General features: G+C 43.8%; 1 protein-coding gene across 2 annotated transcripts in view; it reads right to left on the minus strand.

The window, feature by feature from the left end:
* PRKG1 (protein kinase cGMP-dependent 1) overlaps positions 1 to 17,312 on the minus strand; it is a 1,007,212-nt gene that overhangs the window by 331,299 nt on the left and 658,601 nt on the right. The window lies entirely within an intron of this gene.

A 17,312-nucleotide genomic window follows, 5' to 3' on the forward strand; every position in this document is an offset into this window, starting at 1 on the left:
CATCAACCTGCTTTCTACAGTGGTAATCATGCCTCCAAGAAATTGTCTGAATTTGGGTCACACAGATTGCAAGCAAGGGTGGAGGCACCAGCTCTAAAAATGGGCACTTGAGCTAGCAAAAGGTTGGTGCCTACAGAGAGTTTATTTAGCCAGTGAGAACCCCACCCCTTCCTAGATACTGAAGCCAGTTCCACTCTAGAGAAGGAAGCTTTGTTGAGAGAGGTCCCAAGCAGCCAGACAAGCACTCTGCCTTCAGAGCTGGAACTCCAGCCTGTTGCAGCATCACCTCCACCTCTATTCTGGGAGCTATGAAGGAGTTTCTAAGGAAGGAGCATGAGTTGTGCTGGGAAGCACCAGGTCAGTAGTTCTCCATAGCTCCTCCATGTGGGTGACTATCTTTGACTGCTCCAGTTGTGATGGATCTGGAAGGCAGACATCAGGATTAGGAATCCAGGCTGGGGTAGGATCCTCCTTCTCCTCCAGTTGGGTGTCTTCCAGGTTGGAGTCTGGGTGAACTCTGACAGAAGTTCACCAGCAGGGCTTGAAGGCAATAGTTGTCCCCTATACTGCTAACTCCAAAAATCTGGTATTCAGTGGCAAATTGCTTCTGAATGTCAAAAATCCATATGGTCATCATGATAGATCCATGAATTTGTCCAATTCCCTTTTAAATGAGTGGTCATCACCATATATTTTGGCAGAAAAGTCTAAAATCTAATTCAAAGTTCTCAGTAAATTTCTGAGCCAAGACAAATGAAACAAGCTTCCAAACATAAAATATTCAATACATCCTTTATCTGCTGCTTTTATTTGGGAGAGGGGAGGATAATTTGCTGGGATTCTACTTCAGATTATTGTACTAGTTCTTCAGTGTTCATGAGCTACTCTCATCCTGTGTGAAGGTAAAGTAATCATGACCATGTTACATGTACATGAAAAGAAACTGGTGATCAACAACTGGGAAAGAGCAAATTATAATAAAAAACAATTTAAACTGCAAAAATCAAGGCACATAAAGTATGTACTGAAAGGTATTATACTTGATTTACTCTGTCTGAACAGATATTAAAAAGGTCTCAACAAAAGAACCACAGTATTTCAACTGTAGCTGGGGGAAAATATGTTCAAAATGCAATTTCTTGGGTTATTTGCTACAAATAAAACCCCCACAAATCTCTAATTTTCCAGATATTTAATCTTTTTGCCGTGATTCAGTTTATTGGAAATGCTATCTGCCAAGATTCTTGATCAGAAAGACACACTATGCAAAATAACTACTGAGTGACTAATGGGGAAAGCCACAAAATCATGATCTTGGTTTTTTTTAAAGGACTGTCAGACTCCCAGGGGATGAGGTGGGCTCCTAGCTCGTCTTGAACTCCAGAATGACTGGAGCACCCCCCAAAAGTTCAGCCTCAGGAACAGCCAGGGGAGGAACTTGTCTCCTGAGTCCTCCTCCTGGCTTGCTGCATTTAGCCAGTTCCCTCTCCTGAAAAACTCCTGGGTCCTCTACTCAGAAGCAGCTCCTCCTCATCAGCTGCCTAGTCTTTAAATACCCCAGTGCAGAGTTAACAGGGCTTAAAGCCTACTTCCAGCCTCGCCCCCTTCCTAACCTTGCTTCCTGTTTCCTGCCACACCCAACCTAGCTGGAGCTGTTTCCTGCAGCTCTCCCTGCCTTGTCCTCTCAACCGCACTGGGATCCGACCAGCCTGGACCCTTCTCATCCCCACTGCCCCCTAAAGGGAATGAAAGCCTTAGAGGAGGGATGCCACACTCTTCTCCAGCCTCCACAGGGCCACCCAAGCGACCAGGCAACATGGCATCCTGACAAGGACATCATTGTTTGTAGCCCCATATGCTCTGAACCTATGAACCACACTCTGCATACTGTAATTCATAAATCACCTGGGACTTCTTACACACAGTAAACTTTACCGTGAGTTTACTGGGAGGCTTTACTGCGAACTCCAAGTTGTCCCAAAAAACTGGCACAAATAGTGGATTTTTCTTACCCCAGATATAAATTGGGCTATACTCTAACCGACAGTGAAAAACCCGAATTGTGTGTGAACTGCTCCCTGATAACTCATGGGGACTTTGGGGTAAATCTTCTGATGTGAATGCACCCCCTCCATTCTGGAGGAGATGTGAGTTAAAAGGTTTTAAAAGCTCTGTGTGAAAAACTTCCTGTAGATGGTGCAAAATTTATCCCTACTTCTGTACATCACTTCGTAGATTTTAAGCACTTTATATACCAATTAACAATATATCCCTCCTTTGGACTTCAGACTTCAAATCTATCATGACACAAAAAATAGCCACAGTTATAAGAGATTCAGGAAACAGAAGCTACTCTACTTCCTGGAAGTAGCAAGTGGAGAGAGAAGGCGTCTAAGCTCTGTAACTGTGTCTTAATCAGCGGACGAGACAGTGAAGTTAGTGACAGAGGTAAATAAACAGGTGTTCTCTGGACACTAATGAGGTATATTTTGTTTGTTTTGCTCACTTGGATATTATTGTGCTTTTTGGATGGTGTGTAGTGTAAATATATAGTCCTCATTAAGAAAATGTCATAAAGCTATTTGTTTTTGTAATGTCTTGCTAACTTTTTTCAGTGTTGGAGGACTCCCATAACACCACTTCACTGCAGGCCACAGAGAGACATTTTAAAAAACAACAAACAAAAACACATAAGGACACTATTGTTATGTAGCTATGATAAAACCAAAATGTTTTACGCAATGAAAGTTGTTTACACATTAACTGGGAAAAACATTAACCCCCCCAAAAAAATTAACCGAAAAAACATTTCAGTGTTAGAGCACCAAAAAAAGATTTTTTTAAAATTTAAAAAAGGCGATATATTTCATTGAAATCCACAAAACGTATTGAAATCCACCCCATCAAACCATAAGCATATAAAGCAGATGAAAGTGTGCCTTGTGATCAAAGTGATGGTGGTTTTGTAAATCCTGGCATTAGCTCTGACAATTGTTCAAAGGGGACTTAAGCCCACCCTAATTGTTCTGAAATTTATTTAAACCATAAGGCTGTTCTCATGAGCAGCCTAACCCAGACTAGGGCATCCTACATGGATCCTGGTGCTATCCGCCCACCTAATCCCACTTCAAAGCCCAGCTTTTAGCTGAGGTTAAAAGTGCAAGTGTACCCTTAAACCTGGTGCTGGGTTTGTGTGTGTGCTCGGGCAGCAGCGAAATAGGAAAATGCTGAAAGGCATTCTCTCAGATTGCGCAGGAGAAGGCAATGGTAAAACCCACCTGTATTCTACCAAAGAAAACCACATGGCTCCGTGGTCGCCAGGAGTCAACTTTACATATAGGATAGTAGTTATCTTGTGTGAAGGACCCCTAACTGACTGTTTTTGCTGATTTTGCCTGACTGTCTTTGTCTGCCTTCTTTCTCTCTAATTCTGATTGCCTTCTTTCTCTCTAATTTGGATTACATTGATTTGACGGCACAACTTTACTTTTATCACAGTAGGGAATGCATTAAAGTGAGCAAAGGCCAATGCTCTCCTAAATTTTGATGCTGTTATATGGTTTAAGTAGCCCACAGGTCTCAAAGAAACTAATTGGTTGGGCAGAAATACGCCTTTTGGAAGACTGGCTAGATCTAATTGGCCTTCAATGTCCAGTGTTTGCAGCTTAAGTGTTCTTTTGACCTGATCAAGGCCCATCTTAATAAGTTCTTCCTGCGAGAAGCCATAAGAGCATAATTTCTGCTCTAAAGACCATTTCCACTTTGAGTAGAAGTTATCAGCTGAAGTCAGAGGTTTTAAGGAACTGTGAGAGCTTACAATTTAAGAAACAAAGGCTTCCACGCTTTGTTAGGAAGAAAGGCGATCTTTCTTGTTTTTCATTCCCTATTACAATAACCTACTGAAACCAGAATGGTTTAATAAAATAAACAAGTGTTCCCTTAAATGCCAGACCCTCTTTACTTCATACACACACACCCAATCATTTGGTAGATGAATCTACCGTAAATGTACAAACCTAAAAAATGGGAAATAATCAGGGATTCTGATATCTTGGAAGTTTATCTGAGACACTTTCTACAGCTGTTCCTTAGAAGTTCTACATGCTCACCACTGGTAGAGGGAGGCCAGTGGCTGCCCATGGGGCCCCTCTTGCCCTGCCCCCTGCATCTGACATCAGATATGGATGGTAAGCCATCCCTCACTGATGACAGACATGGGAGGCGTGGTCTAGCTCCCAAATGGGGTTGTGCGGCCCCATTTGGGAGTTAGATCAAGGCTAGCACTGTGAACTCAGCACTGGCCATTTCATTCATTCATTCAATTTCAATTCATTCAATTTCAATTCATTCATTCAATTTGTATACCGCACTTCCAAAAATTGGCTCAGGGCGGTTTACACAGAGAAATAATAAATAAATAAGATGGGTCTCTGTCCCCAAAGGGCTCACAATCTAAAAGAAACATAAGATAGACACCAGCAACAGTCACTGGAGGTACTGTGCTGGGGGTGAATAGGGCCAGTTACTTTCCCCCTGCTAAATAAAGAGAATCACCACGCTGAAACCTTTGCCAGGTTAGCAGCGGACCATATGGCCCCATTCGGGAGACTAGACACGCCCACCCGTGTCTAGTCTGTGGTTGCTCATAAACCAAAGTAGCTATGTTGGGGATCATCATCAGTCCTGCCTCCCGAAGCACTGTCCGCCCCAGCCTGGACCTTCTCCGGTTATCTATCCACTGTGGAGTTCCTTGGGATTCATCTCCCTGGCTGCCTGCTTGCCACTTTTGAACGTACTCAGGCAGCAGCGGCATGGCCATTTGCTGGCATCTCACCACTTTGCAGTTAGGAAGGACTCCATCCACCCTTGTGCAGATGAGAGAGGAGCACCAGAAGGACGGGGCGAGCAAAGAGATGTCTGGGGCAACTGGGGCTCCCTGCCGTTTGGTGTTTGTGTTTGTGGTTGACTTCAAAAAACCTGTGCGGGAAGAAGGGAATTTCGACTGGGCAAAGTGGGATGTGGGGTGTTATTAATTGGGATTCCCACCGTTTTCCAACATCAGTCTCATTGCTCTCCCAGTTGTTGTTAGCCACAGAGAAGAAAATGTTTGGGCACAATTTGGGGCATGTATAAGAAAGAGGGAAAGAAGAAATGGGGGAAGGGGGGGAGAAAAGAGAAAAGGGTGGAAAGCAAGATGGAAGCCCTGCCTCCAGGGTGCTCCAGTCAGACCCTAACCCTAACCCTCTCTGCTGACTCTTGGCAGTCCGCAAATCCACCCAGCAAATATTTTTAAAACACACACACACAAAAGTGTCAGTTTAAAAAGCTGATTTATTGGCAATGGCCACTCCACACATTGCAGAGAAGCATCGGGGCATAGCAGAAACCTCTCCCCCCCCCCCCCCGAAAAAGCTGCTGCAAATAGAGATTTTTTTTACCCTGGACATAATTCTGGCTAAGATAGAATGTGCAGCCCTAATTCAGGGAAAGCCAGAATTTTGTGTGAACTGGTTCCTGATAGCCTGCTGCGGCTTCGGGGTAAATCTGGCTGATATGTGAACTTGCACCCTCCATTCCAGAGGAGATGCAAGCTAAAAGCCATGTGTGTAAATGTTCCTGGAGATCTTTAACTAGAAAGGCAATATTTGCCACAGTACTATCCTAATACTTCGAAATTTTGAAAGCAAATTAGTATTTTATGTACTGCTTCTATTAAGCGAGTATTATTTTATGTTTAGTGACTTCCTGAGAACACAAAACTTTAAGCTGATCAAGAAGGAGAGGGATTTACTGGGGTGAATAAACTGGGCCTGGCTAATCTCAGTCGAATCAAATTTCCGGTGTACGATTTCTTACTAAAGAAGTGTCTGTCTTCAGAAGCTTTACTTTAGTTTTAAGATGTTCCTTGATATAATTCAGTGGGAATGAGATATATTATTTCCTATCTTAGCTTCACTGGAAACTTATGAAACTTCTTCAGTTGATTTAGCAGTTTTGTGGATTTTCTCTCTCTCTTATGGAATGAATGTGTTTAGAGAAAAAGAGCAGTCATATTTTTAGTACGACTGTTCTTTCTCCTGAGGAAACTAGTCTCCACTTGGGAAATGTTCTTGGAAAAATCTGTATTTATAATACGCTAAGGTTGTACATGGCAAGCCGTACTACACAATGTTTTACCAACTGGAGGTAACAGAGCAGAAGCACTGTGGTGATTGGGCAGTGAGGATTCCATGTGCAGATAGGGAAGAGGAGTAGGTAGGGGGTGAGTGAGTGAGCAAGCGGTGGGGAAGGGGTGAGTGAGTGAATGAGCGTGGGAGTGGGCAAGCAAATGAATGAGCAGCAGGGAGGGGTGAGCAAGGGGCAAGAGGTGGGAAGAGGGTGAGTTGTGGGGAGGGGCTGAGTGAGTGAGCAGCTAGTGGGGAGGGGGCAAGTGAGTGAGCAGCCAGTGGGGAGTGAGTGAGTGAGCGAATGAGTGGGGAGGGGGTGAGTGAGTGAATGAGCGGTGAGGAGGGGCCGAGCAAGCAATGGGGAGGTGGAGTGAGAGAGTGAGCAGGGAGTGAGAGAGAGAACAGCAGGGAGGGGCGAGTAAGCGAGTGGCAGGGAGCAGGTGAGTGAGTGAGCGAGGGAATGGTGGAGAGGGTGAGAGTGATGGTGAGGGGAAGAGTGAGCAAGCGTGAGCTGGGGAGGGGGCGAGTGAGAGAATGAGCAGGGAGTGAGAGCACAAGCGATGAGGAGGGAGCGAGTGAGCGGTAGGGAGTGGGTGACAAGGGAGTGAGTGAGTGAACAGCAGGGAGGGGGCGAGGGGGTGACTGAGAGTGGGTGGCTGACACTGATCAAGAAAGCAAGGGCTGTGGCAGGGAGTAAGGAGAGCAACAAAGTCTTAGCGCACAGATGCTCTGTGCGGGTTCAGCTAGTTTCTATAAAAATATATTGTTTATTCACTTTGTAGAGGAATAATTTGATTGCCCTATCCAAAAAGATCAGGGTCAAATTACAATGACTGTAGCAAACAGAATAAGAGCAGGGTTTCCCAAACTTGGGTCCTGTTTTTTGACTACAACTACCATCATTCTCTTCAGCCATTCTGGCTAGGGATGATGGGAGTTGTAGTCCATCAACATCTGGGGACCCAGAAAAAGATGTTGTCTCAACAGGACATTATCAGTTGTGGCTGCCACTCAGAAGAAAGCCCATTGCACAATCTCTTACTTCCTTCTCAAAGGTAGTGAAGACATGCCTATAGTATGCAGTTTGGTTCTCTTGTTTGTGCCTCTTGAAGCCAATGTCCTCTAGGCTTTTTATCACAGCGTACATGTTCTTTGACTGTAGTGCACTACCATCTTGATTATTTTGATTAAACTGTGGTGGATTGGGAGGAGAGCAATCCTGCCCTTTGTGCCTTCGACTTTGATTCTATGGAAACTTTTTTGAAAAGTGGTATATAAATATTTTTGTTATTGTTGTAGTATATTACTGCTATTTAGAAATCTGAATGCTTTATTAGTCTGATCACTAGGTCCAGTTTTCATTTCTAGATTTTTAGTGTTTAACAGACACTCAAAATCTATATATATAGCTGCTAATCCCATGCATGGCAGTTCTCGTGAGAGTTCGCGAGTGTGCTGTGGCGGAGGAGGGAAGAAAGCAGTGGTGGCGGGGAGAGAAGGCAGTGGGCTGGAGGGAAGGCGATGGCAGCTGGGAGGGGGAAGAGAAGGCAGTGGTGGAGGGGAAGGAAAGCAGCAGCAGCCGGCGGGGCAAAAATGGGGGGGGGGACCGAGAATGAGGGGGAGAAAAAAAGGACAACTTTTTTGGGTACTCTGCACCCAAGTCAGCTAGTTATAAAATAATCTCCCTTCTCATTGCCTGAAGTCTGGGATTTGGTATCACTTGACTTCCTTGCACCTCTGTTTTAGACTCCAGCAATTATCTTAGTGTTTTGCCACACTGTTGGGTAAGTTAAATCATGTTCATCAGAATTTATCTGGAGTTTACAGATCAGTTTGTCTTTGTAAGCTATGTTGCTCAGTTCTGTCCATCTCAGCATTCTCATTATTTATCAAAAGCATTTTATGGTTGTTTGGATCCTGCTGAGAAGCAGTGATGGGTACTTTGAACAAGTCCAACTTTCTTTCACCTCAAACTGTCTCCCCCAGACAAGCCTAGCTGGCCTTCTTTGTGATAAATGCTTGAGTCCTGATGGACAGAAAAAAATGATGTCACAAACAGCTTGATGAGTCAGTTAAGCTGAAATTCCATCAACACTTCATTTACAGTAGAAGACAATCTGGTTTTGTCATTCAAGTTCTTCAAATGATTTTGTACTCACACAGACATGCATAGGGCTCTCACATGAATACACTGTACTCTCAACGATTCTGCAATTTCTTATGCACTAGCTCTAGGCATGAACCTACGTTTTTTCTTCTAAATTCAGCAGTTCTTCTTAAATTTCAGAATTACTAAAATCCAGAAGCGATGGAAGAGTGGTTCATGATTATGGTTTATCCCTCCTATGTATTGTGAAGCTTAAGCAACGACCAGAAAGCAGGAGTGCAAGTCTCCAGTACTCTTAGGACCAGGGCCTAAAGACAAAAATTCAGCAGGCAAGCAGTGGAACCAGTTCTTAAAAGAGACAGGTCTAGCAGATACCTGGAAGCCTGGCCTAGTTACCTGGAAGCCTGACTTGGAAACCTAACAGATCAAAGGAAGCAAAATGGCTGCCTGACAAAATCACTCTAGAACCCGAGAGGGCATTATAGCCCAGGACACGTTCCAACCTGTGATGGGCTATGATGGGCTTACCACATGTGACAACAGAGCACAAATCCAAGGATTTCTGGTTCTAGTCCTGGCGACATCTGATACTATGCTTTTGGCATGTGGGACTCTTCTGAATTGTAGCCATTGTTGTTAGATGGGTTGGCAACACACTGTGTTAATTTCTCTACACATTTTCTGCCAAGAAACTAACATACACAGGCTATACATAGTTCTAGCTTTTAAGAATAAAATTGTTTGTTAAAAGAAGGGCACTTCCAGGTGAGCAGCTCAGGTGGTGATTAAGATCACAAAGCCATCCAATTGTAAGCGTAAATGTGCTACAGTATATCACAACTAAGTGCTGGAGCTATGGTTTCTTTCAGTGTTAGTTACTACTCCAGCACCTTTTGTCCAAACAATCAAAAATGGTTAAAAAGCCACCCTCTGCATTATTTTAGTACATATGAATGTTTATGGATAGGTGGTTGTCTGGTGTATAGGTAGTTTGTCTGGTGGCTACTCAGGAATGAGCCTTCTCCTTTGCTGCCCTGAGGCTTTGGAATCCACTACCTATCAAAACAAGTTGTTCTATTAAGAACTAATCTGTGTACTTTCCTTTCACTGTCTCTACATCTGGACTAAATTTGGTGCAAGTTGAGGCCCACAAGTTAGATCCCTTGCGCCTCATATGTTCATGTGTCCACCATCTTGGATTGGGGTGGATGTCATCATTACAAACTGCACCAATGAGATGCCTAACTTGGTTTAAATTGGCTAGATAGTCCACAAATTAGCCCGCTTGCACCTCAGATGTTCACGTGGTCACCATCTTGGAGTGGATGACATCATCACACACCACGCCAATAGGGCATCACTATGTGTTCCTACAGCTGTAACAAATTTGGTTCAAATCAGTTAGGCAGTTCACAAGTTAGTCCACTTGTGCCTCAAAAGTTTATGTGTCTGCCATCTTGAATCAGTGTGGATGACATCATCACAAACTACGCCGTTGAGGTGTCCCTGTGTGTCACTCACTGCAACTTACTGAATTTGGTTTAAATTGGTTAGACAGTCCACAAATTAGCTGGCTTGCACCTCAGATGTTCATGTGGCCGCCATCTTGAATTGAAGTGGATGACATCATCACACACCACACCATTTGGGCATCCCTATTTCCCCAAATGCATCCCTACAACTGTACCCGATTTGGTTCATATTGGTTCAGGCGTTGCCAAGTTGACAGGAGGCACACACATACATGGACACACACACAGAGAATGCTGGGTGATCTCATAAATCTACTGGAAAGTAGGCTAACAATGGCCTCCCCATCTCTGACAGCTTTTAAAAGAGTGGTTAAGGCACACTTATTCACATAGGCTTTTAATTAGACTTATAGAATCTATTGTTTGAAATTGTTTTAATGCTTTAATGTATTTACTTTCTTTTCATTTTGTGTTTTATTGTAAACTGCTCAGAGACATGAGTTTTGAGTGGTATACAAATATGCTAAACAAACAAACAAACAAACAAACAAACAGCTCCTGCACTGTTGCACAAAAGTGCTCCTGCTAACCTGCTAAACCCTGCTAACTGTGCAAAGAGGCATCTTTCAAAGTGCTGATTCTCTTATATGTAGCAGGGGGAGAGTAACTGGCCCTCTCCAACCCCAGCACAACATCCCTTCATTGGCTCTTCTTGGTGTCTACCTTATGTTTCTTTTTAGCTTGTGAGCCTTTTGGGACAGTGAATCATCTTATTTATTATTTATTTATTTTTCTACGTAAATCACTTTGCAAACATTTGTTGAAAAGCGGTATATAAATATTGGTATATAAATATTGCGATTGAACACCCTTATTGTACAGCATTGTACAACATTGTACAACAGCATTGGCATTGACATACCTACAGCAGCATGAACCGTGCAGAACTACCTGCATTCCTCTGTGAAGACTGTCAGCCACTGATGTTAAGCATGTTATAGAATATTTAGTGCTTTGCTAATTCACATCCCTTACAGCAGAGGTTTCCAACCTGTGGTACTGCAGATGTTGCTCAACTACAACTCCCATCATCCTCAGCTACAATTTATTGTGGCTGGGGATGTTGGGGATTATAGTTCAACCACATCTAGAGTACTACAGGTTGGGAACCTCTGCATTACAGTATGCTGAATGAAATCATCTTTAAAATGTTCACCTTTGAAGGTGTGATCTCATTACATAATAGTCTTTTTCACCACCATCCTCACAATAACATTTACACATTAGGATTACATAATGAGCAACTTAAAGGAACTTTCTTGCTTCTGGGTATTAGCTAACAGTTTGTAAAGGAGATGCAGTGCAGCCGTGCTTGATTATTCACAACGTTTCATAAGGAGAAAGAGGATATTAAATTGCACTGCGAAGAAAGGAGAGATTATTCACTGCTTCAAACTGTGCCAGTTTGCCAGTCAGCCATTATTGTTCAGTTCTTGTTAAAGAACTGATAAATGCAGTTACTTTGGTAGTTAATTTAAATGCTTTTGATTTTGCTGAATTTTTGTAGGCTGAATTATTTCTGTCATGCATGTAGAATGGTGTCATAAATAAATAACGATATAAAATAAAGTATTAAATAAGATTAAAAAACTAGCAGTATCATCCTTAGCAGACTTTCATGGGAGTAAATCCAACTGAACACAGTGCTACTTACTTCCAAATAAGCATTAACAGGTTCAGGCTACAAGACAGCAATCTCATGCACACTCACTTGGGAATAAATCCTACTGAATAAACATACATAGGGTCATGCTGCACATATATTACAGAAAAAAATAGGGAGAAAACATATTTCATATTTTTTAGGGAGTGAACATTTCAAATGTTGAAGAAGATGTCAGAAAAGAAGGAAGGGATAGAATCATTCTGATACATATTGGCCACCACAAGATGTGGTGATGGCCACTAGCATAGATTTTGGTCCTCTATGAACTGGACAAAATCATGGAAATTAGACCTACTAGTAGCTATTCTAGTTAAATGGAACCTTCACATGCTCGATGGTTTCATGCCCTCACCTTCTACTGCTGCTGTGTCTCAGGAAGGGAGGGGGGTTTTAATCACCCAGGGCCTCTTCCTTTCTGTGGGTCACCCATAAGACTTGCCCCTCTCCAGGACACAAGGCAGCCACGTCAATCACATCCATTCTTCTCCTCACTGGCACATCCTATGCCTCCCTTAAATAGCCGAATGCAGCCTTCACATTTCCCTGAGCCTCTTGTGCCTTCCTGTGGGACTTTCTCCTATTCTTGCATGAGTCCCTGTGCTCCTAGTATATTCTCTTCCTGTGTCTGTCACGGTATGTGTGTGTGTGTGTAGGGGGATGATGTTTTACTTGCAGCGGGGGATCTCCAGAGGCCTTAAGGTCCAGGCTTCAAAATTACCTAGGTGTATCCATGCCCCCCCTCTCACTGCATCATCCCCCTACACACACACACCATGACACGCACAGTATTTTTAACATATGGTTTCTTGAGGGCACACACAGCAACTGAACTCATAAGAATGTAAGAATATAAAACAGGTATATTTATGCAAATATGCACTGGCAGAAACATTTTGATATGTAACTTAGCATATTCCCACCCCACATATTTTTTTTCCTACTCCCCCAACCCCCACCCTGCCCTTTCTAAAGCAGAGGTCACACTCATCTGCCTGGCGCAGGTCACAGTCATGTCTGGCTGTCCGGCACAGCATGGACCGGCGATGTGATGACAACACCACCCGGGACAGACTAAAGAGGATTGGGGGGCCCCAGGGGAAGTGGAGTCCCTGGACTTAGGCCTGGAAATCCAGGGGTAAGAGCGCCTCTGCTTGTGTCATTAATTCATTCAATAGCCTGCTTCCACTGAGGTTGACTTCCAATGCCACATAATCTACAAGAGGGTACAATTACTGGCTGACATCCTAATGAAGGGCTTTCAGAAGGGCTTTACGCTAGCACAAAATTGTTGCACTGCTTACACGAGCTACGTCTGGAGTTTGTGTTCCAGGCTACTGTTGCGTACCTGTGCAGAACTGCAGCACATCTCATTTTCTTTTAAATGGAAGTTTTGCACAGTTGTGCAACTGCACAGCTCTACAATTGCATGGTTCCCTGGGTTTTATTTTTTAAGCACAGCTACACAATCCCATTATGCGAGCTAGTCAAGATATAAGCCAATTTTTAGATGTACCTGGAAATGTTTTGGCATTCTCTTGTGGTCCCTGTCAGTGGATGATGTGGTCTAGGGATCCTCCGTGTTTGTGTGTGTGTGTGTGTGTGTGTGTGTGTGTGTGTGTGTGTGTGTGTGTAGATCTAAGGAGCTACCAAAGATGGACTCAATGTTTGACCAACAGTATAGTTGTCAACTGAAATAAACAACCTTCCCCAATTATCTGAATCATGTAGCTTTGTAATGTGTAATTTTGGCCTGAGATAATTTATTTATATGCCCAGAAGTTATCTTTTTTTCAATTATTATTAGTTTGAAAGTGCAAGAAAAACGGGTTGATTGACCTCAGTCATTTGGAGTGGATATATAATGCTTTCAGCTATATGTTATTTATCACTAAAGCACTATAGTTTATAGCTTTTGGTTTTGATCCACTTCCTTTCATGTACACCATGCATTTTTTAAAGCAAAAGCTTATATATCCTCTATAATAAAAGCCCTGGGTGTGCGCCCGTGTCTCTGCACCTGTGTCTTCCTCGGCCGTTCTGGGCATGCGCGGAGTGCATGCCCAGAACGTCCAAGGAAGATACGGCCACAGGCACAAGGCGGCCATGCTGAGGAGAGCGGCGGGCCGAGAACGGCCTACGGGGAGGGCAGAGGCGGTAGTGGCTGGACCGGCCCTGTCGCTGGAACATACGAGGCAGTGGCGGCAGGGAGAAAAGACAGCAGCGGCGGGGAGAAAAGAGAGGAGAGAAAAGACAGCAGCAGGCACCAGGCGGCCATGTTGGCCGGATGGCCGGCCCGGCCGCGGGAAGGCCGGAAGCGGCGGCCGCGGGACCGGACGGACTGCGGGGAGGGCAGAGGCGATGGGGGCTGCTGGTGGAGCAGGCAGGCAGGCAGGGCTGCCTCCTCCTCGCACAGGCAGGCTCCCTGTTCCTTCTTCAGTCACCTCTTTTGCCGACAGGAAGCGGAGTCGCCGATTATCACCCCGGTTAGGGAGGAGAAGGGGAGAGGAGATTTCCTTTTCAAACCGTCCCCGATTTAAGAAGTCCACCGCGGAGGTGAGGACGGATCACCCAGACCAGCAGCAGACGGAGGAGCAGCAGCCGCTGCCGCCCCCCCCTCCTCGGGATTTGTCTTTCAGTTTCATTGTCAGGCGGCGGCGGCAGCAGCAGCAGCGACGACAGCAGTAACTCTGCCCGTGAGCGTCCGCCTGGCAGGGCTCCTCTGGAAAGGAAGGGCAGCCGCCCAGGGTTGCCTGCGTGTCACTCCCAAGCCGGTCTCCAGACAAAGCTTGGTCCGCCTTAATAGTCCAGCTTTTCGCGAAACGGCAGCGGCAGGTCCAGCCTACTAGCGCCCGTTATTTTAACGGGCTTAAAAATACTAGTTTACTATATGATTTGTGACACTTTAATTTCATTTGTTTATTTATTTAATCTATTTCTATACCTCCTAAAAACTTGCATCTCTGGGCAGTTTTTCTTAAATCACTCTTGGGTGGCTTTTCTCAAATGACTACGTTTTCCCTTGCATAACTGAAGGTAAGAGATCACAAGAATGATGTATCATTTTCTTTGATAAATGTCTACTTTGTTCATGTTCTAGATAAACACACACACACACACACAGCTGAGAAATATGAATGAAAGTTGGATCTAAAAGCAAAAGTATTCCTGTGAGCACTTAAAGACTCAGCAGCACAAGATAACACCTCCCCCAACCCGCTCCACTATTTTCTTGTATCATTTTAATATTGGTTTAGGTCAATCAAGTGCATGTCAAAATCCATAAGAAGAACTGAACACTATTTTGTATGTATAGATATCATATAATTAACACATACGGGATGACATATTAATGGCCATTAATTGTGCCTACAGGACTTGCTAGCATGTTATTTTGCAGGTGCAAAAGTAGTAATTAGGCAGGCAAATGAAAAATAACATCCACAAGTGGTCTGTTTGAAATTAGCAAGGATTTAATACATTTTGAATGAGAAAACACAGGTCCGCCCACATCCTCCAGGACCTGGGGCTCATTAAACATGTTTCATCAAAATTCAAGCATCAGTCTACATAAATTGCAAGGGATTATATGAAGCCCAGCTCATCAAAATTCAATTGATAGGTATGATGCAGCAGATCTACAGAGCAGAAGTGAAGTATAAGGCCCCAAGAGTAATGGAGAACAACAAGGCACTGACTCTATTATCATCAGTGGAACATATATTAATTTCAAGATGAATTAATAGCACTCAAGCGAGCCTTCAAAGAATCAAACTTGCAAAGAACTGCCTAAAATCAAAGGCCCACCTGTTGCACAGTGCTATGGATGGAACAAGGCTCCCATCCTCTCAGGGATCCTGGAAACCAGCTGTGCTGAAGGCATGTTGCACAGCTCTGGAATGGGGAAGGGAAGTGATCTTTTGCTCCCTGCAAAATCCCTTTTCAATTGCAGAACTATGGCCCTGCAGGCTGCACAACAGACCTTCCGTGCAACTAGTCTGCAGGCTCCCTGCAAGGGCTGAACCCCTATTCTGTCCTCATATCACTGTGCAACATGAGGGACAGTTTCTTTGAAAGCTAGCATCTTCCTATCCATTAAATAACTGAATGGATATAAATGTTAGATTAAATTATATTGTTAATGTAGAGTAGCCAGTGGCACAAACTGTTCACAACTTCTGTTGCCCAAGACCAGTCACAGTAAAGACTAAGGAGATGAAAGTGGACCATGTGGAGAGAAATCTAAGAACTTAGTTATGTGGATGTGTGAATCTGTAACATCTATAGTTTTAGACAGTCTGACTTCCAGCAGTACTATTGTGAGTTGGTCATATGCATACCAAGGACATGCTGAACTTCACCAATACTATGGTTCAAAAAGCTGTGGTTTCAGACTGTATTTAAGAAAACAGAAGCCCATCCTGAGCTCAGTCCCTTTGGATACATTTTGAATAAATTTCAGAGAAAGCTTACAAGAAAAACCAAGCCCAGAAAGCTGTTCCCTTCTCCTTGCTTTTCCAAAACATGCTTCATAAAAGTAGCAGCAACATGGTGACAACACAAGTCTAATTTTTATGTCCCAGATTCTGGCAGCAATTGATCTTTCAGTTGCTGTCAGGAAGCCTAGGAACAGCAGTTTTCCATTGTTCTGGCTCCAATGAGCCAGGGGAAATTGTCCTAGCCTTGAAGACATATGGAAAAATGGAAAAATCCCTGCAGAGATTCAACAAGACCAGTGTTTAAGTGTGACCCAGCCTTCCTCCACAGCCTCAGCATAGGTAGAAGGGAGGAAGGAGCCATTTTCACTACTCTTTCTTTGTTCCAGATTGAGTTTTCAAGTATTCCCCCCAGAGGGAGTAAGTTTAAAAAAGAATGCTTTTTTTACCAATAAAATGTCCACAACCACCCCACCCCCCGGACTGGACCAGGGTTATTCGAGGGGGTGCCGTACTGAACTGGCCCCATCTGGTTTGGGTCCAGCGACTCAAACTGAAGCAGCCGGTTCAGTGCACACCCCTACTGTAAATTAGATCCATCCATCCACTTTATTACGGCCAACGGCCAAATAAAATAAAACAACGACAAAATAATACGATCAGGTTACAGAGTAAAAGCAGATAATAATACAATAAAACAAAAAGAAAGCAAATACTAATACAGTAAACCTTCACCAAATTTCTGCTACTCAAACCCTTTCGACCCTTCTCTGCCGTAGTTTGCCTGCTATAAAGCAGAACTTTGCAACTCTCAAGGAAATAGAATCGTTCAAATCCGCCAATAAAAAAATCTACTTTCACTTGCTCTGAAGCTGACCCACACTGACTTAATACAGGGGTAATTAACTCTTCTCTGAGATCCCTATAGAAACTACATTTCAACAATATATGCTCGGTAGATTCCACTTCTCCTGCCAAACATTCTCCTGCCAAACATAATCTCCGGTTATAGGGAACCTTATGAAATTGCCCTTCCATCACCGCTGACTGCAACACATTTAGCCTAGCTGCTGTTAAGGCCCTACGGTGCTCCGCATAAGTTATCTTTCGTAAGTATCGTGCCAAACATTGTCTAATTATTTGGGTTCCCATCCGTACTCCATACCCCACTTTACTGATATTGCTCTGTCTGGCTATGTCACTTATACGCTGGTTTATAATATCTCTGGCCTTGGTAAACCCTAACTCCCTTATTGCCGGAAGTGAAAACCCCAACCAGCTTAATTTCCTGTCAATAGCACTTTTCCATCTGGTCTTATAATCATCCAGCAGAACCAGTGGGGCAAGGCCAGCTGGAAAAAAACCCAATTTAAGCCAATAGCCAAAAATGGCTTTTCAGATTCTGGC

This window comes from Hemicordylus capensis, chromosome 3 (assembly GCF_027244095.1).
Source record: "Hemicordylus capensis ecotype Gifberg chromosome 3, rHemCap1.1.pri, whole genome shotgun sequence".
NCBI lineage: Eukaryota > Metazoa > Chordata > Lepidosauria > Squamata > Cordylidae > Hemicordylus > Hemicordylus capensis.